The sequence below is a fragment of the Monodelphis domestica genome, chromosome 3, assembly GCF_027887165.1.
Source record: "Monodelphis domestica isolate mMonDom1 chromosome 3, mMonDom1.pri, whole genome shotgun sequence".
NCBI classification, from domain to species: Eukaryota; Metazoa; Chordata; class Mammalia; order Didelphimorphia; family Didelphidae; genus Monodelphis; species Monodelphis domestica.
In genome coordinates, this window is record NC_077229.1 from 512,217,295 (window position 1) to 512,228,786 (window position 11,492).

An 11,492-nucleotide genomic window follows, 5' to 3' on the forward strand; every position below is an offset into this window, starting at 1 on the left:
GCTTCTTAATATGGTCAATTATGGGGATGGTTTTCCTAATATTGAATCATCCTTGCATTCTGGGTATAAATCCAACCTGGTCATAATGAATGACTTTCATGATCACTTGCTAGAGTCTTTTTGCTAGTATTCTATTTAAGATTTTTGCATCTGTGTTCATTAGGGAGATTAGTCTGTAGTTTTCTTTCTCTGTTTTTGACTTGCCTGGCTTTCAAATTAGTACCATATTTGTGTCATAAAAGGAATTTTGTAGAACTCCTTCTTTGCTTATTCTGTCAAACAGTTTGTATAATATTGGGATTAGTTGTTCTTTGAATGTTTGATAGAATTAATTTGTGAATCCATCTCGTCCTAGGGATTTTTTCTTAGGGAATTCTTTGATGGCATGTTCAATTTATTTTTCTGATATGGGGTTATTTAGGTATTCTATTTCTTCTTCTTTTAATCTAGGCAATTTATATTTTTGCAAATATTAATCCATATCATCTAGATTGCCATATTTATTGCCATATATAGTTTTTAATGATTGTCTTAATTTCCTCTTCATTAGAGGTGAGGTCTCACTTTTCATCTTTGATGCTGTTAATTTGGTATTCTTCTTTCTTTTTATAAATTAGATTGACCAGTACTTTGTCTATTTTATTTCTTTTTTCAAAGTACCAGCTTCTAGTCTTATTTATTAAATCAATAGTTCTTTGACTTTCAATTTTATTAATTTCTCCTTTAATTTTTAGGATCTCTAATTTAGTTTTCATCTGAGGATTTTTAATTTGTTCACTTTCTAGTTTTTCAATTTGCATTCCCCATTCTTTGACCTCTGCCCTCCCTCATTTATTAATATATGAACTCAAGGACATAAATATAAATTTCCCCCTATGTACTGCTTTGGCTGCATCCCATAGATTTTGAAAGGATGCCTCATCATTGTCACTTTCTTCAATGAAAGTATTAATTGTTTCTATGATTTGTTCTTTAGCTGATTTTGGAGAATTGTATTATTTAATTTTCATTTAATTTTTGATTTGCTTCTCCATGTGCCCTTACTAATTATTATTTTCATTGCATTGTGATCCCAAAAGTTGCATTTATAATTTCTGCTCTTTTGCACTTGTTTGCAATGTTTTTATGCCCTAGTACATGGTCAATCTTTGTGAATGTACCATGTGCTGCTGAAAAGAAGGTGTATTCCTTTTTGTCCCTATTTATTTTTCTCCACATGTCTACTAATTCTAATTTTTCTAAGATTTCATTCACTTCTCTTACCTCTTTCTTATTTATTTTTTGGTTTGATTCATCTAGTTCTGATAGAGGAAGGTTCAGGTCTCCCACTAGTATAGTTTTTCTATCTGTTTTATCCTTGAGCTCCACTAGTTTCTTCTTTAGAAATTTGGATGCTATGCCATTTGGTACATACATGTTGAGTACTGATATTTCCTCATTATCTATATACTGCCTTTTATCAGGTTGTAATTACCTTCCCTCTCTCTTTTGACTAGATCTATTTTTACTTTGGCTTTGTCAGATATCATGATTGTGACTCCTGCCTTGTTTTTCTCAGTTGATGCCCAATAGATTCTGCTCCATCTGTTTACCTTTACCCTATGTGTATCTACCTTCCTAATGTGTGTTTCTTGTAGACAACATATGGTAGGATTTTGGTTTCTAATCCACTCTGCTATTTTTTTGCATTTTATAGGCGAGTTCATTCCATTCACATTCAGAGTTATGATTACCAGCTGTGTATTTCCCAACATTTTGATTCCCGCTCTTTCTCCTGCCCTTTCTTCTTTCAGTATTTCCTTCTACACCACTGTTTTGTTTTTAATCAGTCCCCCTAATTCCCACCCCTTATTTTTCTTCCTTTTCTACCCTGAGAAATGTTTTTAAACAATGAAAAGGATGACTTGTGGGTAATAGTGAGATCAAGTATGTGACCATTATTGTGTGGCTGAGATTGGGTAAAGGAGTAGATCCTGGGACATAAGGACACTGAGAAACTGGAAGGTTAGAAAGATTGAGGAGGCATCAACATGGACATTGAAGACTCCTAAGGGCAGGAGTGGGGAAGGGAAGAAGACAATGAACTAGGTGTTGAGTTCCTTAAGAAAGGAGGGGGAATAACCTGGGGGCTGGAATAAAATGGCCATAATCATTTGGGTTATATGGAGAATTTTGGTTCTTTTAACTTCAAAGGAAGAGTTTGCTCAGTAATTCTTGGTTGGTAAAGGGAGAGTCCCACCCCTCCTTCAAGGTCAGAATATCAGGTGATGTAAGTGATGGTATAACCGGTGGTATAGAGAGGGCCAGTGATGAAGGGTTCAACAAAGGAAAAATGGTATGCAAAAGAGGTATATACAAAGTGTTATAAACCTACTTTGGATCTCCTTTTGTTTTTTGTTGTTGCTTGGAATGTAGCAAATAATGTCAGGGTAAGAAGTCCCATATATTTTATTTAATTTTTTAATTTACTTTTTATTCAAAAACTTTTTATGTTCCCAATTACATGTAATACAATTTTCAGCACACATTTTTTGACATTATAAGATCCAGATTGTCTCCCTCCTTTCACTTCCCCCTCTCAGAGATGGTAAACAATTTGATCTGAGTTATACATGTATTATCATGTAAAACATACTTCCATGTTGGTCATTTTGAGATTGGCATTGAATACTATCCAAATCCTTTTGATGCCAGGTCCAGCATTCTATCCATTATGCCATTACCTATGTATGTACTTTGCCACCTTTGCTAAAGACTCCATAATCATCTCAAGGTTTGGGATACTGTTCACTTTCCATTTTGTGTCTCCAGATAGAAGACACCACATGCCAAGTACGAATATTACCTTTTAAAAATTTTTTCTTTTCTTTTGCTTTTCTTTTTTGGAAAATTTCATTTAAATAATTGATTTAGAATATTTTCCCATGGTTACAAGATTTATGTTCTTTCCTTCCCCTCCCTCCACCCCCCTCCCATAGCTGACACATAATTCCACTGGGTTTTTCATGTGTCATTGATCAAGACCTATTTCCATATTGTTGATATTTGTACTAGAGTGATTGTTTAGAGTCCACATCCCCAATCATATCCCCATCAACCCATGTGGTCAAGCAGTTGTTCTTCTTCTGCATTTCTACTCCCACAGTTCTTTCTCTGGATGTGGATAGTGTTCTTTCTTATGAGTCCCTCAGAATTGTCCTGGATCATTGCATTGCTGCTAATAGAGAAGTCAAATGGTACCTTTTAACCAGCAATGCTCAGTTGCTATTTTTGTTGTTATTTAGCCATCATTTCAGTAGGTCCAATTCTCCATGAGTCCATTTAAGGATTTCTTGGCAAAGATCCAGGAGTGGTTTGCTATTTCCTTTTCCATCTCATTTTATGGATAAGGAAACGGAGGCAAACACAGTTAAGTGATTTGCCCACAGTCACATAGCTAGGAAATGTTTGAGATTAGATTTGAACTCAGGTCTTCTTGATTCCAAGCCCATCACCCTATCTGCTATCCTACCTAGTTGCATTATTGTAATTGCTACAAAGGTAAAAAACAAGAGATTCCAAGTAGCCTCCAATACATATGAACTGTGTGACTAAGCAAATCATTTAATCTCTTTAAATTTGAGTTTCCTCATCAATCATTTAGGGATTTACAAAAAATATATTTTTTTAAGGAAGCAGAGTCTGCAAACTATAACTTGACTTTGACTTCTGGTTGACCTCAAGAAACCCAGGGTTCAGTTGAGAATTAGGGACTTTAAGCTAACTCTCTTTATCTTTCATAAGAAGCATGGCACCCAAGTAGCCTTGTTAGCTCAGACCTCACTTGCATGTAGTTCTCAACTGTCTGTCCCATCATTTCCATTTAACACCATGGAGGAAGTCCTGGAGGAAGAAGAACCACCATTATGGAAGGACAAGAGAGATTTTAGCGATGAGGTCTTCAGAGCTAAACTTCAGAGTGGAGTGTGGATCTTGTTTTGCTAAAACCCAGACAGAGAGCAAGACCTAAGGCAGGTCATTCTCCATTTCCATTCTCTTCTTTCCTTCCATTTCTTTTGAAGTATATGCCTGATTTTTCCCTGGAAGGTATTTTTATTGCTTAAAAACTTATTTTTTCTTGTTTCTTTGTCCCTTTATCTGACAATTCTGGTCAATACAAATATCTACCTCATTATTAATCTAATGTATCATTGTTCAAATGCAGTAGAGAAGAGATGATTGGAAGAAAGCTTTCTGGAAGAAGAACTTTAAAACTGATAATTTGCCTGATTGCATTCTTTGGCAATTCTCAGAGCACAAAAAGAGAATCATTGATTTGATTTTACCCTTTCAGCTGCAAAGTGATTACTTATATTAGGGTTCCTGCTCAAGATATAAGGAACAGTGGCTGGAATTGGCCCATCTCAGTCTGTATTGTGGTGGGACTTTTGCCATTTTAATTCTCATTGGTTTTTTTTTAACCCTCACCTTCCATCTTGGAGTCAATACTGTGTATTGGCTCCAAGGCAGAAGAGTGGTAAGGGCTAGGCAATGGGGGTCAAGTGACTTGCCCAGGGTCACACAGCTGGGAAGTGTCTGAGGTCAGATTTGAACCTAGGACCTCCTGTCTTTAGGCTTGGCTTTCAATCTAAGCCACCCAGCTGCCCCCATTTCTCATCGTTTTCTGAAGTCCTATTTGGAAAGAAAATGGTTCCTCCCGAGGGGGAAAGGATTAAGACAGTGACTACGGGAAAAGTCTAATCTAAGGGAAAGATTAAATTGCTCTCCAAAGGGTGGAGGCAAGTGACTGACAACCCTGCCCTGTGCTTACCAGAGTTGAATTGATGGTGCCACTGGTAGAATGAATTCTAATGAAGACATTTCCTCTTCTGACAGAAACAACTTAATGTCTTAGAAAGTTGCTGGGACAGTGGATAGAGAGCAGGCTTCAGAGGAAGGAAGGTCCAGGTTCAAGGCTTTATTCTGACAATTTTTGGCTGGGGGCGGGGGGGGGGGCCCTGTGGTAAGTCATGTGACAAGTCTATCTGAAGAGGCAAGTAGGATATAAAGAAGTCCTGCTGACCCTGTTTGCTTATCTATAAAGTAGAGGCCATCACTGATTATTTTCCGGGGGATTTAGTGACCTTAACAGTTGCTCTAAAAAATCTGAGTTTGATATGTTAGTATTAAAGACTAAACCAAATGCCTTGCATATAATAAGTATTTAGTATTTTTTTTTTGCTGTGAATTTCAGTGACCTAGAATGAAAAATTTTAATGTCTGTGCTAGTCTATGAGAAGATGCCCTCACGGTTCCCTTAAATAACAAAATTAACTTGGTTTCACTTGTTTTGGAATCTTGTTACATCCAAGAGCTAAAATATATTGAAGGAATGAAATGGTTTTCTGTGTGTAAAATGTATATTTTTTGAGGCCGATTCAAAAATGTGCATATTTTAAATGATTCTTCCCATCTAATTCTCATGTTATATTCCCTATTTTTCACCCAATTCTTCTTTGCTATGGTGTAATCCTTTATTTCTGTCACTGATAGAGGTGAAAAAGAACTGTTTTTGTAAAATAATGCTTCTGATTATCTTTTTGTGGGGAAAAGCTTTCTGGTGAGTCCTGGTGAATCCTCATGATCAGAGGCATTTAGGTAGCAGAGTGGATGGGGTGTTAGAAAGGAGTCCTAAAAACCTGAATTCTGCCTTAGACACTTGCTGACTAACTGTATGTCCCTAGGCAAATCCCTTGACCTCACTCAGCCTCAGTTAACTCATCTGTAAAATAAAGAGGTTAGATCTGATAGCTTCTAAGGTCACTGATAGTTCTATGATTTCATGACTCAAAAGTACTTCAAGGATGTGACTAGGGTTTGAGGCAGCAGGGTGAATAGGAGGACAGAACCCAGGGCCTGGGGTCAGGAAGACCTGAGTTTAGATATTTACAAGCTATATGACCTTGGGTAAGTTGCTTAACCTTGGGACTGTCTCTGTTTACTCATCCGTGAAAGGGAGCTAATAATAGTACCTACAACTCAGGGTTGTGAATGAAAGGAGATAATATTTGTAAAGTGCTTAGCAAAGTCTCTGGCACATAGTAGGTGCTTAATGAATGTGTGTTTATGATTCTAGGAATAGCAAGCTTGTTGGTAAAGCTCTATGATCATAGAAAAGATCATTATGGGAGTTTGGTCAAGAAATCATTCTGAGAGCCAGGTTCCTTTGGACTAGAGGGAAAAGAGCAATGAGTTCACTGAGTTGGTAGACAAAAGAGTGGTGGCAAGAAATGAGCTAGGATGGAAGCATTGATTTGTAATCTAGAAAGACAAATAGAGAACAGAAGCAAGAAGGGAGAGCCTGGAAGATAGCTTGAAACATTTGAGTTCCTTCTCAGTAGAAGGTGCTTCCTCTCCTCTTCCTCAAGACTAGAAGGAACCATCAAAGAGTAAGCAGGAAGTGCCTTCCATCCATGCCGTCAGTAGCCAGCCCGACAAGTAGGCAAATGGCTTTCTGGCTCTTTCCTCATGCTGAATGCATTGGGAAAGCCAATCCCCCCACCTTTGTAAGTCTTGTCATGTAGTTGCACTAAATGAGGAATTAGAAACGGATGCTAGAAGTGCTTCCCATCTCTCTTGTCCACCTTCTGGAATTTCCCCTGTGCTCCAGAGCACACACCATGAGATTCTGCCGTGGAATCAAAGCCGTGGTCTAAATTCCCAATTGGCCTGACATCACACACCAGGATATCCTGGCCAAAATCTCCACCTCACCAGGGGCAAGGCAAAGGAGAAAGTTGTCCCTGACATTGTTAAGTTCCAGAAACTAGAAAACCCCCAGGAGGGAAGCTTATGGACCCAATTCTGTCCTCCGTGTGTCCTCAAACTCCAGACCAATGGAAAGGTACACATGCAACTGCTGCTGCGAAGTCTCAATTAAGAAATCTGCTCTAAATCTTTAAAAAATTTAATAAAATGCGTTTAATTAGGGAATCTTTATTTCCCCCCTCTCTTCTACCATCCTTATTTCTTAAAAAAAAAATGGAAATAAAGGTGGATGAGCAGCCCTGAAACAGGTGCAGTCCTACCTGAACAACAATCCTGAGATGGATGTTCCTAGCCTTGGTGGAAATCCCATAAATCTGTATTCAAGTGCTGCTGTTTATCTAGAAGGGGATCATCTCTTGAAGGAAGAAGAGCTCAAGTTATGATGTGGCTTAGCTACTGGAAGACAGGGACCTTGTGTGAACTGCTTAGAAAAGACACAGAGGATAGGAAGGCAAAATATCTTTTCAACGATATCACTAAGTGGTTCCTGTTTTAATATTTTAAGTATTAACCTTCAAGAGAGTGTAACAGGCACTAGAGATCAATTTGTCATTCTTCAAATATTTGTCAACAGGTAATTATGTGTCTTTTGTGTTTTGAGTAGGCAACTAGGTGCAACAGTGGCTACAGTCAGAAAATCTGAGTTCAGATCCAGCCTCAGATACTTCATTAACTGTGTGATCCTAGACAAGTCCCTTAACCTAGATCTGCTACAATTTCTTCATGTATAAAATGGAGACAATAATAACACTTACTTCCCAAGCTTGTTTTGAAGATTAAATAAGACATGTGTAAACCTCTTTGCTTATTGTGAAGAACTATATAAATGCATTATTGTTACGTATGTTGTGATGGAGGAAATAAATAACTATCCAGTACCTGATTTATTTGGTACATTGACTTTATGGAAGGTACCCTGTTGATCCTTTTTGGGGAGAACCTATTTCTAAGCCAAGTCTAAAATTAATTTAAATAATTATCCCTCTCTTGTGTGGAGGGGGTAAAGAGATAGTTGTGTGTGTGTGTGTGTGTGTGTGTGTGTGTGTGTGTGTGTGTGTGCGTGATGATCCAAACAGTGAGAAAAATCCTCACCCCTCTCTTTAGAGGTCAGGCTCCCACAGGGGCTGAAATTCATCCACAGGAGCCCAGAAGTGGGGCCTCTTGGTAAAAGAGGACAACCTATCATTAATCCATGCCATTTCATTCCCAGGTAACTCTAAAGAATTCTCTCAGAAGACTTGGAAAGAGAGAAAGAAACAAAACAAACAAATGAACAAACGAACAAACAGAACTCTAAGAGACCACAGAGGTTTTTTGACCTTGGCAGCTGGGAGAATCAGGAAAAGCCACCAAGGCCAAGGTAGACCTGGAGCGGAATGTTGAAGGAAACGAGGTATTTGGAGAGGTAGAGGTGAGGGAGGGGCTTCATTCCAGTCTGAGACAATTAAAGAACAACCAAGTCTGGAAAAGTAGATTAGAAGCAGGATGCGAAGGGCTCTAACTGTTAAAGGGACAAATTTATATTTGATCCTGTAGGCAACAGGGAGCCATTTGAATTTGTTGAATAGGGGAATGGCATGGCCAAATCTATGCTTTAGGAAAATCCCTTTGGCAGCTGTGTGGGAGATGGAACAGAGAAGGGAGAGACTTGTAATGGGGAGATCAAAAAGAAAACTGTTGCAATAGCCCACGTGAAATATGTAGCAAAGCGGGACTTCTAAGACTATTTGATTTTTAAAAAATCTTTTCCTCCCCAGCACCTATCATTGTACCTTGTATGTAGTAGGCAATTCCAACATGAAATAAGTGGAATGGGAGAGGTACAAGCAAAGGAAGAAGAAATGACTCCCATTGAAGTTATTTCTAAACTTATATTTTGGAAAAAATTTTTTTTGTCTAATCTGCACTTTTCCTTTTAACCTGAATCCTTCTTGCTATCATCTAATTCCATTTCCTGTTTATAGGAAATTCAGAACAATCAGTTACTACCTGATATTGTCTTTTATTCATTCAACAACCATTAGTAAGAGACTACTATGTCTGGCTAACGGAACACAAGAGGAAAACAATAAATATTGGAGAGAATGTGGGAAAGCTGGGACACTAACTCACTTATGGTATGGCCGTGAACAGATAGGACCATTCTGGGGAAGAATTTGGAACTTTGCCCAAAGGACCATAAAACTGGGCACACTTTTTGACCTAGCAATACCACCATCAGATCTCTATTCCAAAGAGATCAAATATAGGGGGAAAGAACCCACTTGCACAAAAATATTACTAGCAGCTCTTTTTGTGGTGGCAAAGAAACTGAAGGGACATCCATCACTTGGGGAGTGACCAAACAAGTTGTGGTTTATGCTCACAACGGGATACTATTGTGCCATAAGAAATGACAAATGAGATGATCCCAAGAACAACTAGAAAGACTTCTATGAAGTGATGCCAAGCGAAGGGAGGACAAACAGCAGAACACTGTACACAGTAACACCAACAATGTATGATCATCAACTGTGAATGGCTTGACTATTATCAGCAATGAAAGGATCTGGGACAACTCTAAAGGATGACTCATGATGTAAATGCTTATGCTATGACCGTAGGAGAAACAGACATAGTCCAAATGTAGATTAAACATGCCATTCTTCGTTTTATTTCCTCCATGAATTTTTCTGTAGTGTGTTTTCTTTCATAACATGACGAACATGGAAATATGTGATTTATGATGACACATGTGCAACCGTTACCATATTAACTGCTTTCTTGGGGAAGAAGTAGAAGGGAGGGAGGGAGAGAACAAGAATGAGAAAATTATTGTTAAAAGTTTTATTGACATGACATTGGGAAAAACAAATACAAAAGTATTCCTCCCCCTCCTTTTTTTAAGAGCCTACTATGGGATAGGGACAGCTAAGTGGTGCAGTGAATAGAGTACCCAGGTTGGAGTCAGGAAAGACTCATCTTCCTGAGTTCAAACCTGGTCTCAGATTCTTAATAGCTATGTAATCCTGCAGGAGTCCCATTCTTGTTTGCCTCAGTTTCCTTATCTGTAAAATGAATTACAGAAGGAAATGGCAAACCACTCCAGTATCTTTGCCAAGAAAACCTCCTGGAGTTACAAAATTGAATATGACTGAGAAATGACTGAACAGCCTCCTTTATTCAAACTTCTCATATTTACAAACACAGAGTCGTATCTCAGGGTTTTTCCTTCCACATTAAGAAACAAAACTTCTCATTACTTAACTCTTTCTCTCATAGGTATTATATTTTGATGTTTCTTTAAAAAAACCCACCTGGACCTAATCTGAGTTCCGACAATGGCTACAGGGCTCACTCACCCCCAGATACGAATTAACAAATTCTTTTGTGGCTCTAATATGTTGAGAAGCAAAGAAAGCTGCCCACACAATCTTCCTTTGAAAATGACAATTCTACAAGCAGTAGTTCCACCCACTCTTAAGGATACCAAGTCTCTTTGCCCATTCATTCTCTCTTCTTTGCAATGGACATGGAAGTCATAGAGTTTGCATTTGGATTCAGGCGTGTCCTGGCCCCCTTCCCCTCCCCTCCTCACCCCCTCCACTTCTGGGTATCTGAACTTTTCCAGTCCTGAGAAGGAAAGAAACATCTAACTTGGTGTTTGTAACCTCTTGTGGTAATCTCAAGCCAAAGTGACTCGATTACATTCACATGGAGTTGATAGGAATGGTAGTTTTTCAAGACTTTGAACCTAGGCGGGGGTCATTAATATTCCGGGTGTTCTTCTTTTCATTACATCTCAAAGTGTGAATGCTGAGTCTTTGGTATCTTTGACATTACTACCCAAAGCATCTAGCTCCATCCTGCCATTTTGTATCCTGGGTATGTGGGTGTTTCCTCCACAGGGACCCTCTACAGCACAGGAGATGTGCCTAAAAAGATTAATGGAGGGAGCTAGATGGCTCAGTGCAGGGATGGTGACCCACCCACTCCCAGACTGCATGCAGTGACTCACCCACCCCTGCACTCAGGGACGGGGCCAGGCTACCAGCCCACCAGCCCATGGTGACCCCCGCTCTGTGCCACTCAGGGCCAGCCTCAACACAAGGGGCTTCACCCTGCTCACTGCTTTGGGGTGGGAAGCAGTGTGGCCCCGAGGCAGCTCAGGGCTTCAGGGTGGGAGGCAGCAGGACTGATTCCCCTTTGGGGTGGGAGGCAGCACGGTCACAATGCTCAGCCCCTGGGATGATGGAGAGAGACTAGAATACCCCACCCCCTGCATTCGGGGGTAGGATCAGGCTACCAGCCAGCCAAACCAGGAGCCTGTGAATGCCCACAGAGAGGTCTCTGTGTGCCATATTTGGCACATGGGGCATAGGTTTGTCATCATGGGCTCAGTGGACAGAGAAACAAGAGGTGTTGTGTCCAAATCTGGCCTCAGACACTTGCTAGCTGGGTGACCTATGACAAGTCACTTAACCCCCATTGCCTATCCCTTACCACTCTTTTGCTTTGGAACCAAAACTTTGTGTTGATTTTAAGACAGAAGGGAAGAATTTAAAAAGAAAAGATTAATAGAACCTCTTTACTGCCTGTGAAATTATCTAAAAATTAATGAGGCATATGTTTAGGTAAAAAGAGACAGGGTAATATACTTGAGAAATCTGGGTTGTCCTGACTGACCCCTTAGTAGCTATGTGAGA